We start from the raw sequence: 20,752 nt of genomic DNA on the forward strand, positions 1-20,752 counted from the left end.
CCACAATAAAAAATATTTTAAAAATATGGTTTAAATTCTCCTGGTAATTGTTTTCTCTCGAAGCTACTTATTAAATTTGTTCCTGTCTAGAACACTCTTCACAACAGATATGGATTCCAATCCTACCTCCACTAACTGTACTTGCTAAGCAGCCACGGGCAAGAAGCTGAAGTGAGCCTCAGATGGAGCCTTCTCCATGTAGACAATCATAAAACTATGCTGTATGGCAGCTGGAGGCACAAATGAAATAACACGCATAAGGAGTCCCGCACCATGTTTGGAAATAAGAAACACAAAATAAAAGTGACTCATAATAAATTTTTAAAAGGAGGTATGCAAAAGCCTTTTACATAGCATTTTAACAAATCCCAAGGAGACAGGCACAGACCAACCAGCACAGCACAACCACTCCTAAGGTGCCCTGGATGCACCGAGGGCATGAACTCAAACTACGGCCTTGCAATCCCATCTCCAGACCGCTCTCTAGCACGAAGAGACGACCTGTGCAGACCACACAGCATCCCAGAGCCTAAGGGGTTAGAATCAGAGATGAAGTTAGAGCATCTCTGAGCCCTAAACCCTCCTGCGTTTGTTTTCTAACAAAGGCACGTACTGCTTTCGGAAAAAACTAGCAGTGTGGTTTTGGTAACTCGCGCTGTGTCCCACATTGAGAGTAGCACCCTTATTAATCGGGAGACCCTGGGTGACTTCCATTAGTGGCGTAAGATCAAAGGGCAAGCGGTGCAATTTCCTTTGCCTGCCTCTCTATGGCAATAGAAGATTCAGGTCCCATGCCCTTTTGCTTTAGTGCAGGTTTCTTAAGCATTATTGCATTTGTGTTACATCTTTAGAGCTTGGCAGATGCTAAAAGTTTAGCGTATAAATCAAACTCCAGGTTGAGAGTCACAGTCTTTTCAGGATTCTTTATACTATTCATATTCCTTCTTATTCAGAAGACATGGAAAATCAAAATCCATAAATACTCTGGATTATTACCAGATACTACATTAGAGGACATTGAATCCCTGACCTTTCCCTTCCACATAAGGAGTTCTAGGACATAAAAATATTTGGTTTTATTGAAAAAAAGGTTCTGACTATCTACTGAATTTATAAACCAAGCAAGTATATCAAACAGCAAAATTCAAAACAGAACTCCAAGGTGTGATCCCTGCCTCTAGAGTAAGAGTGGTCTCAACTAAAGGAACACAGAGAAGAATAAAAATCCATATTCAAGGCCTATCAATTTTTAGCTCATTGCCTGAGATTAGGCCTTCTGTATTAGGCCTTCTGGAACTGGCCTTGATTAAACCAGAGGCAGTCAAACATTGAATCATTTTTTATGCTTCCTTCTTTCTATCTCGTGATTTTTTTTTTTAAAGATTTTTTTTTAAGCAGCTTCAGGTTCACAGAAAAATTAAGAACGTACAGAGATTGTCCATACACCTCCGGTCCCTACACCTGCACAGCCTCCCCTACAATCAGCACGCCCCACCAGATGGTACGTTTGTTACAACTGGTGAGCCTACATAGCACATTATCATCACCAGACTCTACAGTTTACATCAGGCTCACTCTGGGTGCTGTGCATTCTGTGGGTTGGTACAGATAAACAGCGCTGCATAGGGCTGCACAGAGCCGGACATGACTGAAGCAACTTAGCTTTCATGCGTTCATCATTATAGTCTCGCACAGAGTATTTTCACCGCCCTAAAAATCCTCAGTGTTCCTCCTTTTTATTCCGACTCCACTGTCACGCTCAACCCTCTATCAACTGCTGCTGTTTCTTACTGTCTCCATAGTTGGCCTTCCCCAGAGCGTCTTATTGTGTATATATATGTATGTATGTAGTGCTTTCAAGGGCTTCCCTGGTGGCTCAGACAACAAAGAATCCACCTGCAACACAGGAGACCCAGGTTCGATCCCTGGTTTGGGAAGACCCCCTGGAGAAGGAAATGGCTACCCAGTCCAGTATTTTTGCCTGGGAGATCCCATGGACAGTGAAGCCTGGTGGGCTGCAGTCCATGGGGTCACACAGATTGGACAGGACTGAGCACGCACACACACACAAGCATGTAGAAATCCCACTAGGGGATTAGGACAAAAAAGACATTTTAAGGAACATGGGAGACTGAGGTAAGCTCATGACCACTCGAGGAAAGGATCCAGCAACCTAGCAATAAGCTACTGGAGAAGGCAGTGGCACCCCACTCCAGTACTCTTGCCTGGAAAATCCCACGGGTGGAGGAGCCTGGTAGGCTGCAGTCCATGGGGTCGCAAAGAGTTGGACACGACTGAGAGACTTCACTTTCATGCACTGGAGAAGGAAATGGAAACCCACTCCAGTGTTCTTGCTTGGTGAATCCCAGGGATCGGGGAGCCTGGTGGGGTGCCGTCTATGGGGTCGCATGGAGTCGGACACGACTGAAGTGACTTAGCAGCAGCGGCAATAATCCACACTACCTTTGTGGCTTAGATGTTAAAGAAGCCTGTAGTGCAGGAGACCTGGGTTTGATTCCTGGGTCGGGAAGATCCTCTGGAGAAGGGAATGGCAACCCACTCCAGTATTGTCGCCTGGAGAAGTCCATGGACAGAGGAGCCTGGCGGGCCGCAGTCCACGGGGTCACAAAGAGTCTGACATGACTGAGTAACTAACACACACACTTTGCAGGAAGAGCAGACGTATCTACGTGCCAGGCACACTCAAGCCACAAGTCTTGATAGTAAAAACACAGGAGAGTAGACATGGGGTCTGAATCTTGTGACATGAAGTCAGAGAGTTAACAGTCCCTGAAGAGCAGCATTTCTGCATGTCGTGGCCACGACAGAAATATAGGCGAAGGGGACAGTGTACCAAATCCTGAGATGAATCACCACATTTTAGTGTGTGTGACCGCCCTTCTGCTAACAGACATATGATTTAAATGGTGCAATGGCGCCCCACTCCAGGGGGGTCTTGCCTGGGGAATCCCATGGACAAAGGAGCCTGGTGGGCTGCAGTCCATGGGGTGGCTGAGAGTTGGACACGGCTGAGCGACTTCACTTTCACTTTTCACTCTCATTCATTGGAGAAGGAAATGGCAGCCCCCTCCAGTGTTCTTGCCTGGAGAATCCCAGGGACGGGGGAGCCTGGTGGGCTGCCGTCTATGGGGTAGCACAGAGTCGGACACGACTGAAGCAACTTAGCAGCAGCAGCAGCAGCATGACAGTCCTGGTTAGATCAAACAGGACAGAGGAGGAGATAACGATGTAAGTCTTGACATATACCCCCAAATGAGGAAGAAGGTGGTCTTCTTCCCTCTCCACTTGTCTTTGATTATAAAAATGTAGCCCTCTGTGTTCTCAGGGCTATGCTCCCTTGTCTGCCGGCTTGTATCTCTCCCAAAGTGTCCTATGCTAATAAACCCACACTTTGCCTGCTGCTTTGCTGAAATTCTTTCTTCTTGAGACTAAAGGATCTGAGCTTCAGTAAGTCCTGAAACTAGGTGAGTAGTTTCAATCAAAAGCCAGTGGGTTCAAGTCCCAAATCAGAAGTGCTTTCAACTCCCAGCCCATGGGGTCAAGCCCCAGTCTGAGTGTTGGCTGGGTTTGAGTACCACCCGAGAAAAAGTGTGGTTTCGGTGGGACTGCCATCCTACTGAATGTTCTAGGAGCAAGGAAGCCAGTGTGGCTGTGGTATACAGAAAGGGGAAGAGAGAGGGGACGACCAGGAGCTGATAGTGGCTATGGTATACAGAAAGGGGGAAAGAGAGAGGGGACGACCAGGAGCTGATAGTGGGCCTTTCAGAACCTTCACTTTATGCTGAAAGAAATGGGAAACTATTGAGAAGTTTTCAACAGAGAAAGAACACAATCTGGATTATGTATTTCAAAAGGCTGCCCTGATGGCTAGGTAGAGAATGGACTACAGGGACCATAGTGGTGAGCCCCCCAGATGGCCCCAGTATCCCCCTTTTCAAGTATATACAGCCAGCCCCTCTTATCCACGGGTTTTGCACCTGTGGAGCCAACTGCCCAGTGGTCACATTGCTCCAGAGAGGTGGAGGGCCATTTTATGGACGAGATTTGAGCATCTGCAGATTTTGGAATGGGGAGGGGGTCCTGGAACCAGTCCCCCCAGTGGAGACTCAGGGTTGACTGCACTCGCTCTCTGTGGTCCCCTCCCGCCATGAAGTGGGCTGATGCATGTACACCGTGGGATGTTTTGGAGGTGATGGTGTGTGACCTCAGAGGCTAGGTCATAAAGGACACAGTGGCTCCAGCTGAGCCACTCCTGAATTCCTGACCCACAGAGATAGTGAGATGATAGATGTCTGTTTTAAAGCACTAAGTTTGGGGATGAGGTGTCACAGAGTAACAGATTACTGACACAGCAAGGGTGGAAGCAGGGGGACAGGAGGCTGTCTTGGTGATGCAGGACACCCAGAGTTCTGGGCCACCTGGTAGCAACAGAGAAGGGAGAAGTGGTTTGATGTGGAATATATTAGGAAAGTAAAGCCAACAGAATTTGCTTAGAGATTTGATATGGAGTACAAGAGAAAAAGAAAGGAACCTGTGGATGCCCTGAAGATTTTTGAATGATTAGCAGAATGGAATTTCCATTGCCTGAGTAGGGAAAGAGTGGAGAAGGAGACTTCAAAACAATCAAGTGTACAGATTTGATCTATCACTGTTCACAGTCACAGTGATAGCTATATTTTGTAAAACTCTAAAAATATATCACCTAGTAGCTGATTTCACATCTCATAAATATCATAAAGCTGCAACCTGACTTCAACACTTTGGTGGTCTCCTTCCTCATACATCAAAATCTGTGAAAGGCCCACTGTTGGGAGTCAGTGGAGGCTGGACCATGGCATGCGGATTTGAATGTCATATTACGAAATGATAATGCTATGTTTTCACTAAATTCCATGACATCATTTCTGTTTTAGGGCATACAGAAAGGAATACACCTCCAGGGTCTCACAGTGTTAGGTTGGGTAAATCACTGCATTCTGGCCAATAAGATATGACTGTGAAGGATGCAGTCAGACATGACTCTGAACTCAGAATGATCATGCTCACACTTCACGCTCTCTTTCCTCCTTACTGCTGTGATGTGTTAAAACAGTAGCATCGTAAGATGGAGGGAGCTGGGATCCCTGAAGCTCCATGTGGAGAAATGTGCATTAGACTTTGTGTGAGAAAGAGGACTTTCTTAGGCTTAGCCACTGACATTTGAGGTTTAATCTGTCATCATAGCAAAACACATCCCATACTATCAGGCATGATTGCCAAGCTCTGATGAGGTCACTCTTTTTAAGGCTAATTTTGTGGCCAAAAGATAGCCTGAAGCTGCTGCCACACCATACACTCTATAAACTGTATTGTTCCAGGAGTACAGATCCCATGAGTGAAAACAGAACGTAGCTTTCATGAGCCTTTTCTTTGGCTTTTATCCATTCATCCTTCCTTATCTCTCCCCAGACAAGGAGTGGACCTTTACTCCCTTATCCTATAAACTTTGGTTAAAAAATACTTTTATTCTAGTGAAGATCATATTTTATTGTAACTGATTATGAGTTCCTTAAAGGTAGGACTATGTCTTCATTTTCTACTTCTACCAGTGTCTAACACACAGAGAGTACGAAATAAATGCTGGATACTTTCATGAATATTTGTATTGTATCCATTAAAACATTTAGCTATACGATTTCTTTCATAATATATGAAATATCTAAGGAGCTGACAAACACATATACCAGAGCTAGTACATACCTGACTGAAACAGAGACAAGAGGGAAGACTGCCTCATCACTACCAGTGTTCCTTTTGGTTTCACAAGAGACTTCGTTTTGTAATTTCAGTGCCATAGTAATAACTTGCCTTTGGTCTCAGGTACACCCTGATACGTGAAGCCTTCCCTGCCAAGCTGGTCTGACTATATCACATGTCTGTTCTGCTTTTCCTTCCTGGAAGAAACACCCTGCAATTATTCCTAATGAACTTCATTTCAATAGTATGTTTTTTTTAATTTTTCTTGTATTACAGTCTTTTATCCTTAGAAGAATAATTCAGTTGTACAACAAAGAGGAACAAAGGCTGTGAGGTTGAGTGTGGCCATCAAAGCATTATAGAAAAATCAGAAATGACAGAATGTCCAAGAACTGAATAGTTAAATTACATACAGCATTTAAAAATACTGCAAAGCCAGTAAATCTATGGATCTTCTATCACTCTGAAGTGATCATAGTATAATCATAGTGAATACTTAAATAACATTAACAGTCACCAGGTACTTTCCAAATGTGTGTGTACACACATACATATTAAATTGATCTTCCCAACAGGTGTGGGAATGATATTCACATTATCCCCATATTAGAAATAAAACAAGGCATTAAGAGGTTAAGTTACTTGTCCAACAGTCAGGTGATATATTGTGGAACCAGTGTGCAAAATAAAAATGCAGGACACAACTCTCAATCATTCTGCTTATCTTATATATTACAAAACACAGTAGAATTTTGTCTCTAATGTGTATATATGATACACGCATACATATGTATAGTTATTTTATGTCTGTGTACATGTACATGTTTAGATTTACATATATTTGCATTTATATGTGGCATAAGAAAAGTTGATGGGAAATATGCCAAAATATTAAGTGACTTTCAACTTTTTTACATTTTAAAGATATACTATTTTCTGCATCTCTCTGTGAAACTGAGCCTTGTCATCATGAAATGTTTGCTCACTGTAGTAGTGCATCTATCTTTTTACTTTTAGTAAATTCCACATCGGCAGGGGCCGGGTCTGAACAGCGCCCAGGGTGTGGCTCCGTGGTGCTCATGAGCTGGTTCCTTCTTCCTCCACGGGTTCCACCTTTGTTTCAGGTACCACTCTAAGTGCAGCAGGGACAGTGAGCAAACATTTCATGATGACAAGGCTCAGTTTCGCAGAGAGATGCAGATTATCCTGCCTGGCCACAATTACTGCCAGGAGAGGGTGTCCAATACATGTTGGGTGAAGGCTAACAGGCAAGAAGCAGATTCTATATTTCAACTTGAGAAGCCAGAGGTTAAACAAAGTTCCCTCCGTAAATGCACTGCTCATGAATCTAATGTATGGATTGCAGTCATAAAATCCAGGGAATACACTTTCATGATCGAAAGAGTAAAAATGGGATTCGAGATAGAAAAAAATTGTTCAGATGAGTTGCATTTACCACAGATGAGATGGAGTAATATTTTCCAGTTTCTCAGGTCATACATTCTGAACTGATTTCAAGCAAGTTTGGGTATACGTAAGCGGAGACACAATGCTAAGAGCTGATCTTCCTGCTTATTCTGAGGAGGTCGAGCCTGCTGTCAGTCATGGAGGTGTTCACCATCCATCATCAATATGTGAAAGAGATAACTCCCATCAAGCTTATTTGATAGGTTTTGAGCACAAGCTAGAATCAAGATTGCCGGGAGAAATATTAATAACCTCAGATATGCAGATGACACCACCCTTATGGCAGAAAGTAAAGAGGAACTAAAAAGCCTCTTGATGAAAGTGAAAGAGGAGAGTGAAAAAGTTGGCTTAAAGCTCAACATTCAGAAAACTAAAATCAAGGCATCTGGTCCCATCACTTCATGGCAAATAGATGGGGAAACAGTGGAAACAGTGTCAGACTTTATTTTTCTGGGCTCCAAAATCACTGCAGATGGTGATTACAGCCATGCAATTAAGAGACGCTTACTCCTTGGAAGGTAAGTTATGACCAACCTAGATAGCATATTGAAAAGCAGAGACATTACTTTGCCAACAAAGGTCCGTCTAGACAAGGCTATGGTTTTTCCAGTGGTCATGAATGGATGTGAGAGTTGGACTGTGAAGAAATCTGAGCGCTGAAGAATTGATGCTTTTGAACTGTGGTGTTGGAGAAGACTCATGAAGTCCCTTGGACTGCAAGGAGATCCACCCAGGCCATTCTAAAGGAGACCAGTCCTGGGTGTTCTTTGAAAGGACTGATGCTAAAGCTGAAACTCCAATATTTTGGCCACCTCATGTGAAGAGTTGACTCATTGGAAAAGACCCTGATGTTGGGAGGGATTGGGAGCAGGAGGAGAAGGGGAACGACAGAAGATGAGATGGCTGGATGGCATCACCGATTCGATGGACATGGGTTTGGATAAACTCTGGGAGTTGGTGATGGACAGGGAGGCCTGGCGTGCTGTGATTCATGGGGTCTCAAAGAGTTGGACACGACTGAACGACTGAACTGAACTGAGGGCATATCAAAACCTCTTATGAGGTTTTGTTCTTCATAGTAGCTGTATCAATTTATATTCCTACCAAAAGTGGAAGAGGGTTCCCTTTCTCCACACCATGGACCCAGCAATCCCACTACTGAGCATATACCTGGAGAAAACCATAATTCAAAAAGATACATGCACTCCAGTGTTCACTGCAGCACCATTTACAATAGACAGGACGTGGAAGCAACCTAAATGTCCATTGACAGATGAATGGATAAAGAGGATGTGGTACATATATACAATGGAATATCACTCAGCCATAAAAAAGAGTGAAACTGGGTCATTTGTAGAGATGTAGATGGATCTAGAAATTGTCATAGAGAGTCAAGTAAGTCAGAAAGAGAAAAACAAGTATCATATATTAATGCGTATATGTGGAATCTAGAAAAATGATACAGACGAACCTATTTTAAGGGCAGGAATACAGACGCAAATGTGGGGAATGGACGTGTGGACAGGGGGGCACGGGTGGGATGAGCTGAGAGACTGGGAGTGACATTTGTGCACACCCCCGTGTAAAACAGACAGCTAGGGGGACCTGCCGCATCGCACAGGGCTATCATGGGCGCTCTCTGATGACCTGGGGGGATGGGGGGCGGTGGGGGGGAGGCTGGAGAGGGAGGGATGAACGCTGCTGCACACGGCTGATCCACTGTACTGTACAGTAGAGACTAGCACAACATTGTAAAGCAACTAACTATACCCCAATTTAAAAAAAAATTTAATTAAAAAACCTTTTGTGAAAGACACTGGCTCCTTTGAACAAATGAGAAGCTTAGGTGGAATGGCTTCATATCCTTGAAACGTGGCCACCGCTAAAATGTTCTAATGCTCAGCAACTGCTTTTCTTTAGAAATAAAAGCCACAGCTGGCTTTATATTACATACTTTGATTAGAAACATGCTACGACTTGCCTCTATTTGTTTATTTTCAGCAGTGTTAGCAGAAAACCTGTCATCTACTTCTGATGATGAATGGGACTCTCCCTCTTTGCCTGCCCACTCTCACAAAGTTCTAAATGTTGGACAAAGCATCACACGGCACTGTTACCGAAAATGCAGCTGTTTCCAAGCACCCATTTTTTAAATTAATGGTTCAAGACTTTGGGGGGAGCCACTCAACCAAATCCTCATTTCAAGTCTATCAGCTTCTATGTGAAAACTACATGTGGCTGAAACAATTTCTCTTCTCTTTAAAACAGACTTAATTTTTACAAGTACTTTCAATAAACAAACAGATATACTTTATAGTCAGTGCTCTACACCCGCAATTCTTCCATATCTGAGCTTCCTCAGTATTTGCGGTTCCAGATCCATGAGTTCAACCAATGCAGGAGCGTGTAGCACATACTATTGAAAGGTATCTGCATACAAGAGGACCCATGCAAATGCAAACAAGTGGGTTGTTCAAGGGTTGACCATGTATAAAATCTATAACCCTCGTATACTATTCTAAAGTTGTGCAAACTGGAGCATTTATGAGAACAGAATTTTGCATTCCCACCAGCAATGAGAGCATTCCTATTATCCCTCATTCTCGCCAGCATCTAGTATCGTTAGTATTTTGACTTTTCAATATTCTAACAGGTTTGCTGTGGTATTGCACTATCGTTATAATCCGCATTTCCTGATGACATACGATGTGCAGTTTTCTCATGTGCTTATTTGTCATCTTTGTATATTCTTTGGTGAACTGTTAAGGTCTTTAGCCAATTTTTATAAATAATAGAGTTTGTTTTCTTACTGTTCAGTTTTAAGTGTCCTTTTTATATTTTTGACTTCCCTGGTGGCTCAGACAGTAAAGTGTCTCTCTACAATGTGGGAGACCTGGGTTTGATCCCTGGGTCAGGAAGTTCCTTGGAGAAGGAAATGGCAACCCACTCCAGTACTCTTGCCTAGAAAATCCCATGGATGGAGGCGCCTGGTGTCCATGGGTTGCAAAGAGTCGGACTTGACTGAGCAACTTCACTTTCACTTTTATATTTGAATTACAATCCTTTATCACACGTGTCTTTTGCAAATATTTTCTTCCAGTCTGTGGCTTGTCTATTCATTCAATTATTTCTCTCAGAGTTGAAAATTTTAATAAATCCAGGAGTACATAATAAATTATATTCATCTGTTGAAAAACAAAAAGATTTTCTTAAAAAAACCAGGGGAAGTTTGATTTTAAAACTCAGCCTTGCAGGTCAAGAGAGAACTTACTTCCATAATGGGAAAAAAGAAAAAAAAAGTAAGCCACATAAAAGAAACTGCAAAAGAGGAGAATTTTTCTCTTTAAGTAAGAAAGCCATAGTAAGTAAGAAAATCACCATGGTCCACAATTAATTGAATCCATAGAGGTATCTGGGTAATTCCCATGGTATTGTTGGACATGACTCTTTCTTATTTTCCCCTAAATTTGCAATGTCTATAAAATAATTATATTACTTTTACGCAGCTTAGATGGGGCTGGTCTAAAATTTACATTCTAGAAATAATCAAAGCACCAGCACCTTAAATTTACGAAATGATGAGACTCCCTAAGTCACTGCACCCATGTGAAAGCAGGAAATTTTGTAGTGGACATCTGTTGTTTTGACTTCTCAGCACCCTGCCTCTCTTCTGGAAATGTAACACCTTTTTCCTTGTATAAATTGCCCATCTGTCATTCTAGCATTTGAAGCGTGATCTCCATTGCCACTAACTGGAGGTATGACCCTGACTGGCCGATATAACTCTTTCCCCTAGTCATAGACCTCAGGGGTGAGTTCAAGATTCAAGCAGAGCAGAGCTAGTCAAAATATTTTCTTGGATGGATGTGGCTGTTGAGGGGAAAGGGGTCTGCATCTCTCTCTTTTTCTTACATCCAAGGCTGTAAAGGAGTAATCCTGGAGCTTTCTGGGGCCACCTTTGTTACTTGGGAGGAGAATTTTTCTGAAATTAAAATTCACACAACATATGCAAAAAGACGGAGAGAGATAAAGAGCAAATTGCCATGACTGGAGACCTATCTACTTCTTCAGAGCTTAACTAGGAGCTAAGAAAGTCCATTGAGCTTCAGCAAGTCTAAGCTGTGTTTTGAGTTCATGCAACCAAAAGAGTCTTGAATATGAGCAGCCTTGTCTTGCCATTTTCTTGTTGGTCCTTGATTTGCACACACCAATCCAAGAAATACCAATCTGTCTCTTTTTTTCAAGTAGCACATTCTATTTTTTCTAAGCTTAGAAATAACTGGAGAGTGGACTATCCAAACAATGAATTAGGATGCACGCTACCATGAGTCTTGGGAAAGTGGTTTGAATGAAAATATTTAGTTACAGGACAAATTTGAAAATGTCAGGCAGCTGGGAGAAAGCAAGAGCAAGAAAAAATCAGAACAGACTTTGCTAGACTGGTGATTTATATAAATGGTGGTGACATTTTTTATGAGTGTGTTTTTGCAAGCCAGGCATGTGGTAACTAGTTTCATCCTTACAAAAATCCAATGAGAACGTTCGTCTTTTTGGATCAGTTTAACAGATGAGGAAATCAAGACTCGAAAGTGTCAAGGCTTGAACTGAAACCCAAATCAGTCTCTGCCTTTGAAAGCCAGTGCCCCTTCCCCACCAGCTCCCAGGACTGAGGGCAAAGGCGTGGAATCCACTAGTGAGTTTCTGATTGTTCTTGCAGATTTAGGACAGCTTCACATTCTTCCACAATGGAATCTTGTCAGTTCTCTTCATTGTTTCATCTTAGATATAAGTTCTCAAGAGCTCAGGCACAGAATGCTCAAAAGCAGGCAAAGATAAGCAGACCTTTGTTTATTTGGAGGAAGCATGTTGACCTCAGAGAAATGTTATTTTTTTAATTTGTTTTTCTTCTCTGTCTGGGTCTGACCAATTGATGTCGTCAGACACTGACTCTAAACGAGTTGAAGCAGACATGTACAAAAGCACATACTGTGGGCTCTGATGCCTCATAGCACCATGCTCACGGGATTGGGGGCCAGACACAATGAGAAACTACCTTCATTGCTATCCCAAAAGCCACTTGAAGATTTCTCCTTCAACTTGACATGCACACCAGCAGGATCTGATGCCTCACGGGAATAAATGACTTCCGCAAAGGGCAGACATGCAGTAAATTTGTACAGCATGACTGGCTATATACTCAAGATTATACAGTCATACACATATCTCTAACTGCATATCATGAGATGAACATTCAGCAAATACAGATGAGGACTTGTGTCTTTAATATAGTATATCATTCTATGTCACATTAGAGGATATTTATTTATCAGTACAACAGAAAAAGAGGATATAAAGAAACTAGTCACATAGGAAAATGCATGGAACACTTGAGTTCATCTGAGAAAGATTCCACTCCTCCAGGGGTTATATACAAATTGTTTAACCTCTTTGAATCCAAGTTTCTCACTTATAACGTAAACATACTCCTTCACAGGTGCCCTCTAGAATGTAATGAAGTCAGACGTGTGGAAGTGCCTAGCAGACTATCAGCTTGTAGTACATGTGCATAAATATTACTTTTCAAGGATATGGTATGGAATTGATATCAAACAAGTTATTTAGAAACATTAAAACGACAGGCACAGGAATTGGAATTTTTGTAAAGAATATTGGGATTTAAATAAGTTTAAGTAGATATGTGCAAACAAGTTGAGTTTCTAAGAAGTATATAAAAAGGAACCCCCTCAAAGACAGAAGTAAAGGAGGAATGTAAAAATAGAGACATCATCTCCAGAAGACTGTAGAAACGTAACAGATATTGCTGCACTAGATGTAAATCCTTAGGATAAGAGGCAAGGAACAGACATGTGGCTGAAGGTCCATTAAAGTCTAGGCTTTCAATTAGCTTGTCCTGGACACTAAAAGGAATACTATAAAAACTCCACTTTTGCTTTTATTTACTTTATTATTATTATTATTTTTTGATGTGGGCCATTTTTAGTCTTTATTGAATCTGTTAAAATACTGCTTCTGTTCTATTTTGGCAGCAGGCATGTGGGATCTCAGCTCCCCAATGAGGGATCAAACCCGCAAAGTCTTAACCACTGTACCACCAGGGAAGTCCCATAAAAACTCCATGCTTAAATGCAGCAGCAAGGAAAGTCACTTTCAGTCAAAGGTCTCAGAAACAAAAAAACATCTTGAAGGAAAAATGCAAATAACCATAATTGTGCGACGGACATATTGTGCATGTGGTGTAAGATTCAATATTAACCAAATAACCATAAGAACTTCTCTAGAAGTCAAATTCCTAGGGCCCCAGAGTACATAGGACTCCATTTTGTTAAATGAAGAATCAACTGAATGAAACCACAGAGAGAATTAGTGTTCATCAAACTAAAATTATCTGTGAGCATTTTTAAGAATGCTTATAATTCTTGAAAGGCTGAAAATGAAGGTAAAAACCATTCTCAAAGAACAAATAACTAAGAAAAAAATACACCTGTTTGAAAAGAAAGGAAAACTTCTAAAATTAAAGGTGCGCATGAAAACCAAAAGGATGTTTAGTTAACTACTCATGTTGTATAAAATATACCCATTCATTGATAAAGATTAATAGAACTTAGAACTTACATGTACTTATTAGCGCACGTTCACAGTGAGAATGAGGAGGATTTTAACAACTCAAAAACTTAGATGCCGTGCATATATGTAGAACATTATATCAATATACTTAGAAAAATCTACATTTTACATGTGTACACAGACTATTTAAAAATTTTACACTGAATAGTTTGCTAAGTTCCCACAATTACCCATATATGAAGAATATATAGTCCAACAAATTTAGCACTCAATTCAAAGTGCAATGTTATTAGAAATAAATATCAAAAAGAGCAAAAATATCCTTATGTTTAAACACTTTAAGATACAGTTAACTTTTTTATTTACAAATGATGTAAATGACAGGGGCATAATTCCAAAAATATATGAACCATGCATGCAAGTCACCACCACCAACAAAAATAAACAAACCAACTGAAGAATGGGCAGAAGACCTGAATAAACCTTTCTCTAGAAAGAAATATAGATGGCCAGTAGAGACATGAAAAGATGCTCAACATCACTAATTATTAGAGAAATGCAAATCAAAATTACAGTGAGGTATCACATCACACCAGTCAGGATGGCCATGATTAAAACACCTACAAATAATAAGTGCTGGAGAAGGCATGGAGAGAAGGGAACCCTCCCACACTGTTGGTGGGAGTGTAAATTGCTGCAGCCACTATGGAAAACAGTATGGAGGTTCCTCAGAAAACTAAAAATAGAACTACCATATGATCCAACAAGCCCACTCTTGGGCACGTATCCAGACAAAACTATAAATTGAAAAGCTATATGTACCCCAATGTCCACAGCAGCACTGTTCACAATAACCAGCTCATGGGAACAACCGAAACGTCCATCAGCAGAGGAACAGGTGAGGAAGATGCAGCACATATTAACACATGCAGGGGGATGCTGCTGCTGCTGCTGCTGCCAAGTCGCTTCGGTCGTGCCCGACTCTTAGCCACCCCATGGACTGCAGTCACCAGGCTCCTCCATCCCTGGGATTTTTCAGGCAAGAGTACTGGAGTGGGGTGACATCACCTGCTCTGACAATGGAATACTAGTTACCCATAAAAAAGAATGAAATAATGCCACGGGCAGCAACGTGGATGCAACTAGAGATTACCAGGCTCAGTGAAATAAGTCAAAACAAGACAAATACCACAGGGTATCACTTACATGTGGAATCTAAAGTATGACCAAAAAAAACCTATTTGAAATAAACTCGTGGACAGAGAGAATAGACCAGTGGTTGCCAAGGGGGTGAGGGTTAGAGGAGGGATGGAGTGGGATATGTGGGTTAGCAGATATAAGCTTTTATGTATGTTGCTGCTGAGTCACTTCAGTCATGTCCAACTCTATGCGACCCCATAGATGGCAGCCCTCCGGGCTCCCCTGTCCCTGGGATTCTCCAGGCAAGAACACTGGAGTGGGTTGCCATTTCCTTCTCCAATGCATGAAAGTGAAAAGTGAAAGTGAAGTCGCTCAGTCGCGTCCGACCCTCAGCGACCCCATGGACTGCAGCCTACGAGGCTCCTCCGTCCATGGGATTTTCCAGGCAAGAGTACTGGAGTGGGGTGCCATTGCCTTCTCCAAAGCTTTTATGTATCAGATCAGATCAGATCAGTCGCTCAGTCGTGTCTGACTCTTTGCGACCCCATGAATCGCAGCACGCCAGGCCTCCCTGTCCATCACCAACTCCCAGAGTTCACTGAGACTCACTGAGATTCACTGAGACTCACTGAGACATCACGTCAGTGATGCCATCCAGCCATCCAGCTTTTACGTATAGAATGGATAAATAACAAGGTCCTGCTATACAGCACAGAGAATTATATTCAATATCCTAAGATTAAACCATAATGGAAAATAATATTAAAACAGAAGGTATATATGAATAATTAAATCACTTTGCTACACAGCAGAATACGACAGTGTAAATCAGCTATACGTCAGTTAAAAAAAAGTGATTAAACAAAGGAAAAACAATGCCTAAAAGTAAAAAAAAAAGTTATATTTTATAGACCAATGCATCATTCTAGAAATTTCATCTAAGTAAGAATGAAAAATACTACATGTGATAATTCACAGGTATTCAGAGGGAAATTTGCAGCTTCAGGTGTATACAATAGTAATAAACACTGAAAAATCAATGAGCTTGTTTTTCAACTCAGAAATTTAGGGAAAAGAAACAATGGAATAAATTAAAGAAAATGAAAAGAATACAGACATAAGCAGAAATTAATAGAAAAATAGGAAAAAAGGTGTACAACAGAACTGTGTAGGTCCAATCCATTCATGGGGGCTCCACCCTCATGACCTAATTGGCTTCCAAAGGGCTCCATTTCTAATCTGCTCACGCTGAGGGTTAGGATTGCATCATGTAAATTTAGGGGGTGCGGCACAAACATTGAGTCTATGACAGTATCATTGTCAGTTCAAAAACTCAAGAAAATTTGCAGACAGACTGTTAGAAATAAGATAATTCAGCAAGGCTGCTGATTACAAGACCATCATAAATCCCCAAACACCAGACACTTTCAATTAGAAAATATAACATTTTAAGTATCCCTATTTACAACAGCAACAAGAACCGTGAAGCATTTAGAAATCCATCTAACAAAATACCCACGACCCCCAACGAGCAAGTTATGAAAGTCTGCTAAACGACATAAAAACTTCCTAAGTAAATAGAAAAGATATACTATGTCATAGATGAAAGGATTTGATATTTAAAGATATCAATTTATTTTAAATTGGTCTATAATTCAATGTGGTTACAAACCAAAATCCTATCAGCTATATCTTGGGTGCTTGTCAAATTAATTTGGAATTCATATGAAACTCTTCACATATAAAAGTTAAGTAAAACTTTGGAAATGAGTTAATAGTAAAGTTGCTCTTGTTGTTCACTTGCTAAGTCATGTTAGACTGCAACTCTATGGACTGCAGCAAGCCAGGCTTCCCTATCCTTCACTATCTCTTGGAGTTTGCTAATAGTAAAGTGGCTAACACAATATTACAAATCAATTACATTTCAATTAAAAAATAGTTAATAGCAAAGTGTTGCTAAACTGAACAGAGAGCAACATCAATGTAAAGTTAATAAAACTTAAGACAGAGTGGTGGCACTGATAGAAAGCTACACAAATAGATATAACTGAGCCAAATCTCAGAGGCAGAGAAGTCTCACCTATGTATTTAAACTTGGCTTATGCTTGCATAAAGATAGCAATCAAATTCCTCTCCAATATCATATTTGAAAAAGCCAATGGATTAAAATAATTATAAAAACAAAAGTTTACAATTTCAGAAGTATAACTAAGTACATTTATGATGTTGGACTAAGTAAGATTTTTTTTAAACAGGATATAAAAACTTCAACTATATTGAAATGCAAAACTTGTATATGAATAAGCAACATAATAAATGTTGGAAATCAAACTGTGGATTGGCAGCTGTATTTGCTTTACATATAATTCATAAAGCATTAATATTGAACACAATAGTAAAATAACTAATGCTTAAATAAAAAATAATAATAAAATAAAAAGTGGTATAACCTGAATGGTTAATAAATATATGATGAAATGATGGTCAGCCATACTGATAGTCAGCAAAATAACTATTAAAAATCAAGGAGCGATATTTCAAATCCATCAAGCAATCATTAAAATGTTAATATTTTGCAGTATCAAGAACTGGTGAGGATGTAGGGAAGTGGGAACTCTAATAGCGCTAGGGGACTATTGACACTGAAAGTGAAAGTGATTTTGCGACCCCACGGAACAGTCCATGGAGTTCTCCAGGCCAGAATACTGGAGTGGGTAGCCTTTCCCTTCTCCAGTGGATCTTCCCAACCCAAGGATCGAACTCAGGTCTCCCACATTGCAGGCAGGCTCTTTACCAGCGGAGCCACCAGGGAAGCCCAAGAATACTGGAATGGGTAGCCTATCCCTTTCTCCAGGGGATCTTCCTGACCCAGGAATCGAATTGGGGTCTCCTGCATTGCAGGCAGGTTCTTTACCACCTGAACTCTGAGCAAGTTCTACCTGAGAAGATGAGTGTTTTCCTGCCACACAACTATCCGTGCTTCGACACGCTCGCCTGGAGGCGCCCTGGACGCGGGGATGTTGTTTAGCAGGCATCGACCCCTGCTGCTCAGAATCCTAATCTCATGGGCTGGTGCTCATGCTGCACAGATTGCTAAATAGTTAGAATATTACAATTAGATAGCAGTTAAACTGATTTACAATATCTGCACCTAACAATAATCTAATATTGCTAAGTATATAACACAAAATTTTAAAAAATCAAGTTGTAAAAGGCAAGTACAGTGTGATTGTATTAAGGTAAAACAACCAAACAGAAAGACCAGAACTACAAAATGTTTAAGGAAACAAGCAAATATGACCAAAACCCAAACACAAGAACACATGAGCCAGAAGTACACTTGCCTACTTCACAGTTGTGATGAGCTGCCTGTGGAACAAGGGAAGGTACAGGGCTGAACAAGTTATCAACTGCATGTGGAATGTTTAATTTCAGTGTTTTCAATGAACATTCATAAAGTCTGATAGAAAGGAACATGATGTTACATTTTTATTCATGTTTTCTAGTATATTTGAAACATTTTATTATTCGAGAAAAAAACATAGTAAACATTAAAAAAAAAAAAGTGACAACCCAAGAAGTGATTTATTTTTTACCTTGAATGAAAGAGATCTGCTTGAGGGCCTCAAAGGATGGGCTCAAAGGATAATTGATCTTATTTTTGAAATCTGTTTTATTGAAGTATAGTTGATTTACAACATTGCATTAGTTTCTGCTGTACAGCAAAGTGATTCAGTTAAACACACGTGTGTGTGTGCATGTGTGTGTGTGTATTTTATATTCTTTCCCATGATGGTTCATCATAGGGTATTGAATATAGTTCCCTGTGCTATCTGGTAGGGCCTTGTTGTTTATCCATTCTATTTATAAAATAGTTTGCATCTGCTAAAAGGGATGCCAGCTTTTAAATTCGATCATCCCATATGGTAAACCAGTAGTCATATTAATCACAGCCTTAAAATACACGGTAACCGTGGACAATCCCAAGACATGAGTGATCCAGAAAGCAGTGGCATATGTGAAATGCCTTGGTTAAAGGTTTCCTTTGGAACAATTACATCCAGCATCTCAAACAAGTTCGTTCCAAAACAGAGACAAGTTCTCTAATATTTACTGTGAAATGTTCCAATTAAAACTAAGAGTGATATTTAGGGGGAAATGCAGCAAAAGTTCTTACTGATAAAAGCAGAGAAGTAAGGGCTGTGGTTTTTTTGCTGGTGCTGTTTGTATTTGGTTTTGGTGTTTTATGTTTGAGTATGTGTGTTGTGTGTTTTATGTTTCAGTGTGTGTGTGTGTGCCCGTGTGTGTGTGTAAGAGAGAGAGACCTTTGGGTCTGCATGTGTTGGGGGCGGGAGAGCCCAGATTAGGGGCAGGAAGACAGAGCCCTGTGGCTAAAATTCAAATCTATTCCCTCACTTTCAACTTACCCACTTAAAAGTATTTGAAGCCAAATTTGAAAATTCTCCCTCATTTTCCACCAGACCTAAATGATCTCCGCATGTATTTTTCTTTCAAAACCTGGTTTTTCTTTAGCTGTGCTGTACGTTCCCTCAGGAGGGATATACGTCTCTTGTCTTAAAAACGGAATGCATTTCTCGCGTGGCCCCAAGGCAAGTGAGTAGTGTGACGGTTTTGCATCAGAGCAGCTCTCTCCTCGTTGCTCGGTCCCCCCCGCAGTGTGTATTTAAGAGCAGGGCTGCATCTGCCCCTGGGATTCACCGTTTTTCACACCGCCTCTTTCTCCTTCTGAAGCCCTTTCTTCCTTGCTGGTGCCGTTTTCACAGCCACTAAATGACTGTACTGTTACACTTCCATCCCGGGGTGAGTCTTTACCTTGAAATGTCTTAATAAAAAAGGAGGGAGGGGGCCTAAAGGTCCAGAGGCGGCTTTTGAGGTACATGTGGCTGCCCCATAGAAACAGCAGGTGACGAAGGTCTATCTTTAAAACAAATTCTTCTGAGTTTTGCGCTATGAATGTATGTTCGACTCGTCGCCCAAAGATTTAGCAAATAACTCCCTGAAGGCTAATAAAATGGCAGAACTAGAAGCTGTGGGATTATAGGGAAGTTTTCTTGGGAGAGAGACATCTCGTTTTCAAACCTGCATTTTTCTGAACGAGGATCAGATTTCTGAAAACGGAAAGATGACCCCGGTTGACTTCTGAATGTTCTAGAGCTATGAGGTTTCGATAGGCTACTTTCGGTTCCTTCCGCCAGACGAGACAGAGCACAGAGCCCTCAGAGGGAAAGCCGTTGAGGTTTGCTCCTCCGCTCTTTGGGCAGAAGGGGTGGGCGTTCGGGGCACAGCTCTGAGGAGGCCCAGGACAGGGCTGCCATGCGACCACCGCGCTGGTTGCCGGTGAAGTCTCCGTACTGCTCAGCTCTCTGAAACAACATCTGCTACTTGAACCATAAAACACACACTGCAATCTTCCAGAAATTAACTACCAATTGTTTTCATTCTCTTGTTTAATGATCTTTTTGAATCAATTAGAACAAAAAATACCATTATGCAAGCAGAATCCAGAGAAGACAAATTAAATTTCAGCAATACAGCATTAACTACTATTAATATTTCTTTAACTAAAGCCACAAAAATCATTTGGAGATTAATCCCAAAGTAATCAGCAAATGGCCAAGACTCATTTTGGGGAAAAAAGTAAAACTCTGGCCAAAAAAAAAAAAAACACTGGAGAACCTGATTTTTTTAAATATCTCAAAAATAATTTTTATATTCTGTATCTTTGATCTTTATTTTCATGATAAAATTTTTTCTTGAAGAAGAGGCGGTACAAGTTGGACAC

This window comes from Bos taurus, chromosome 27, assembly GCF_002263795.3.
Source record: "Bos taurus isolate L1 Dominette 01449 registration number 42190680 breed Hereford chromosome 27, ARS-UCD2.0, whole genome shotgun sequence".
NCBI lineage: Eukaryota > Metazoa > Chordata > Mammalia > Artiodactyla > Bovidae > Bos > Bos taurus.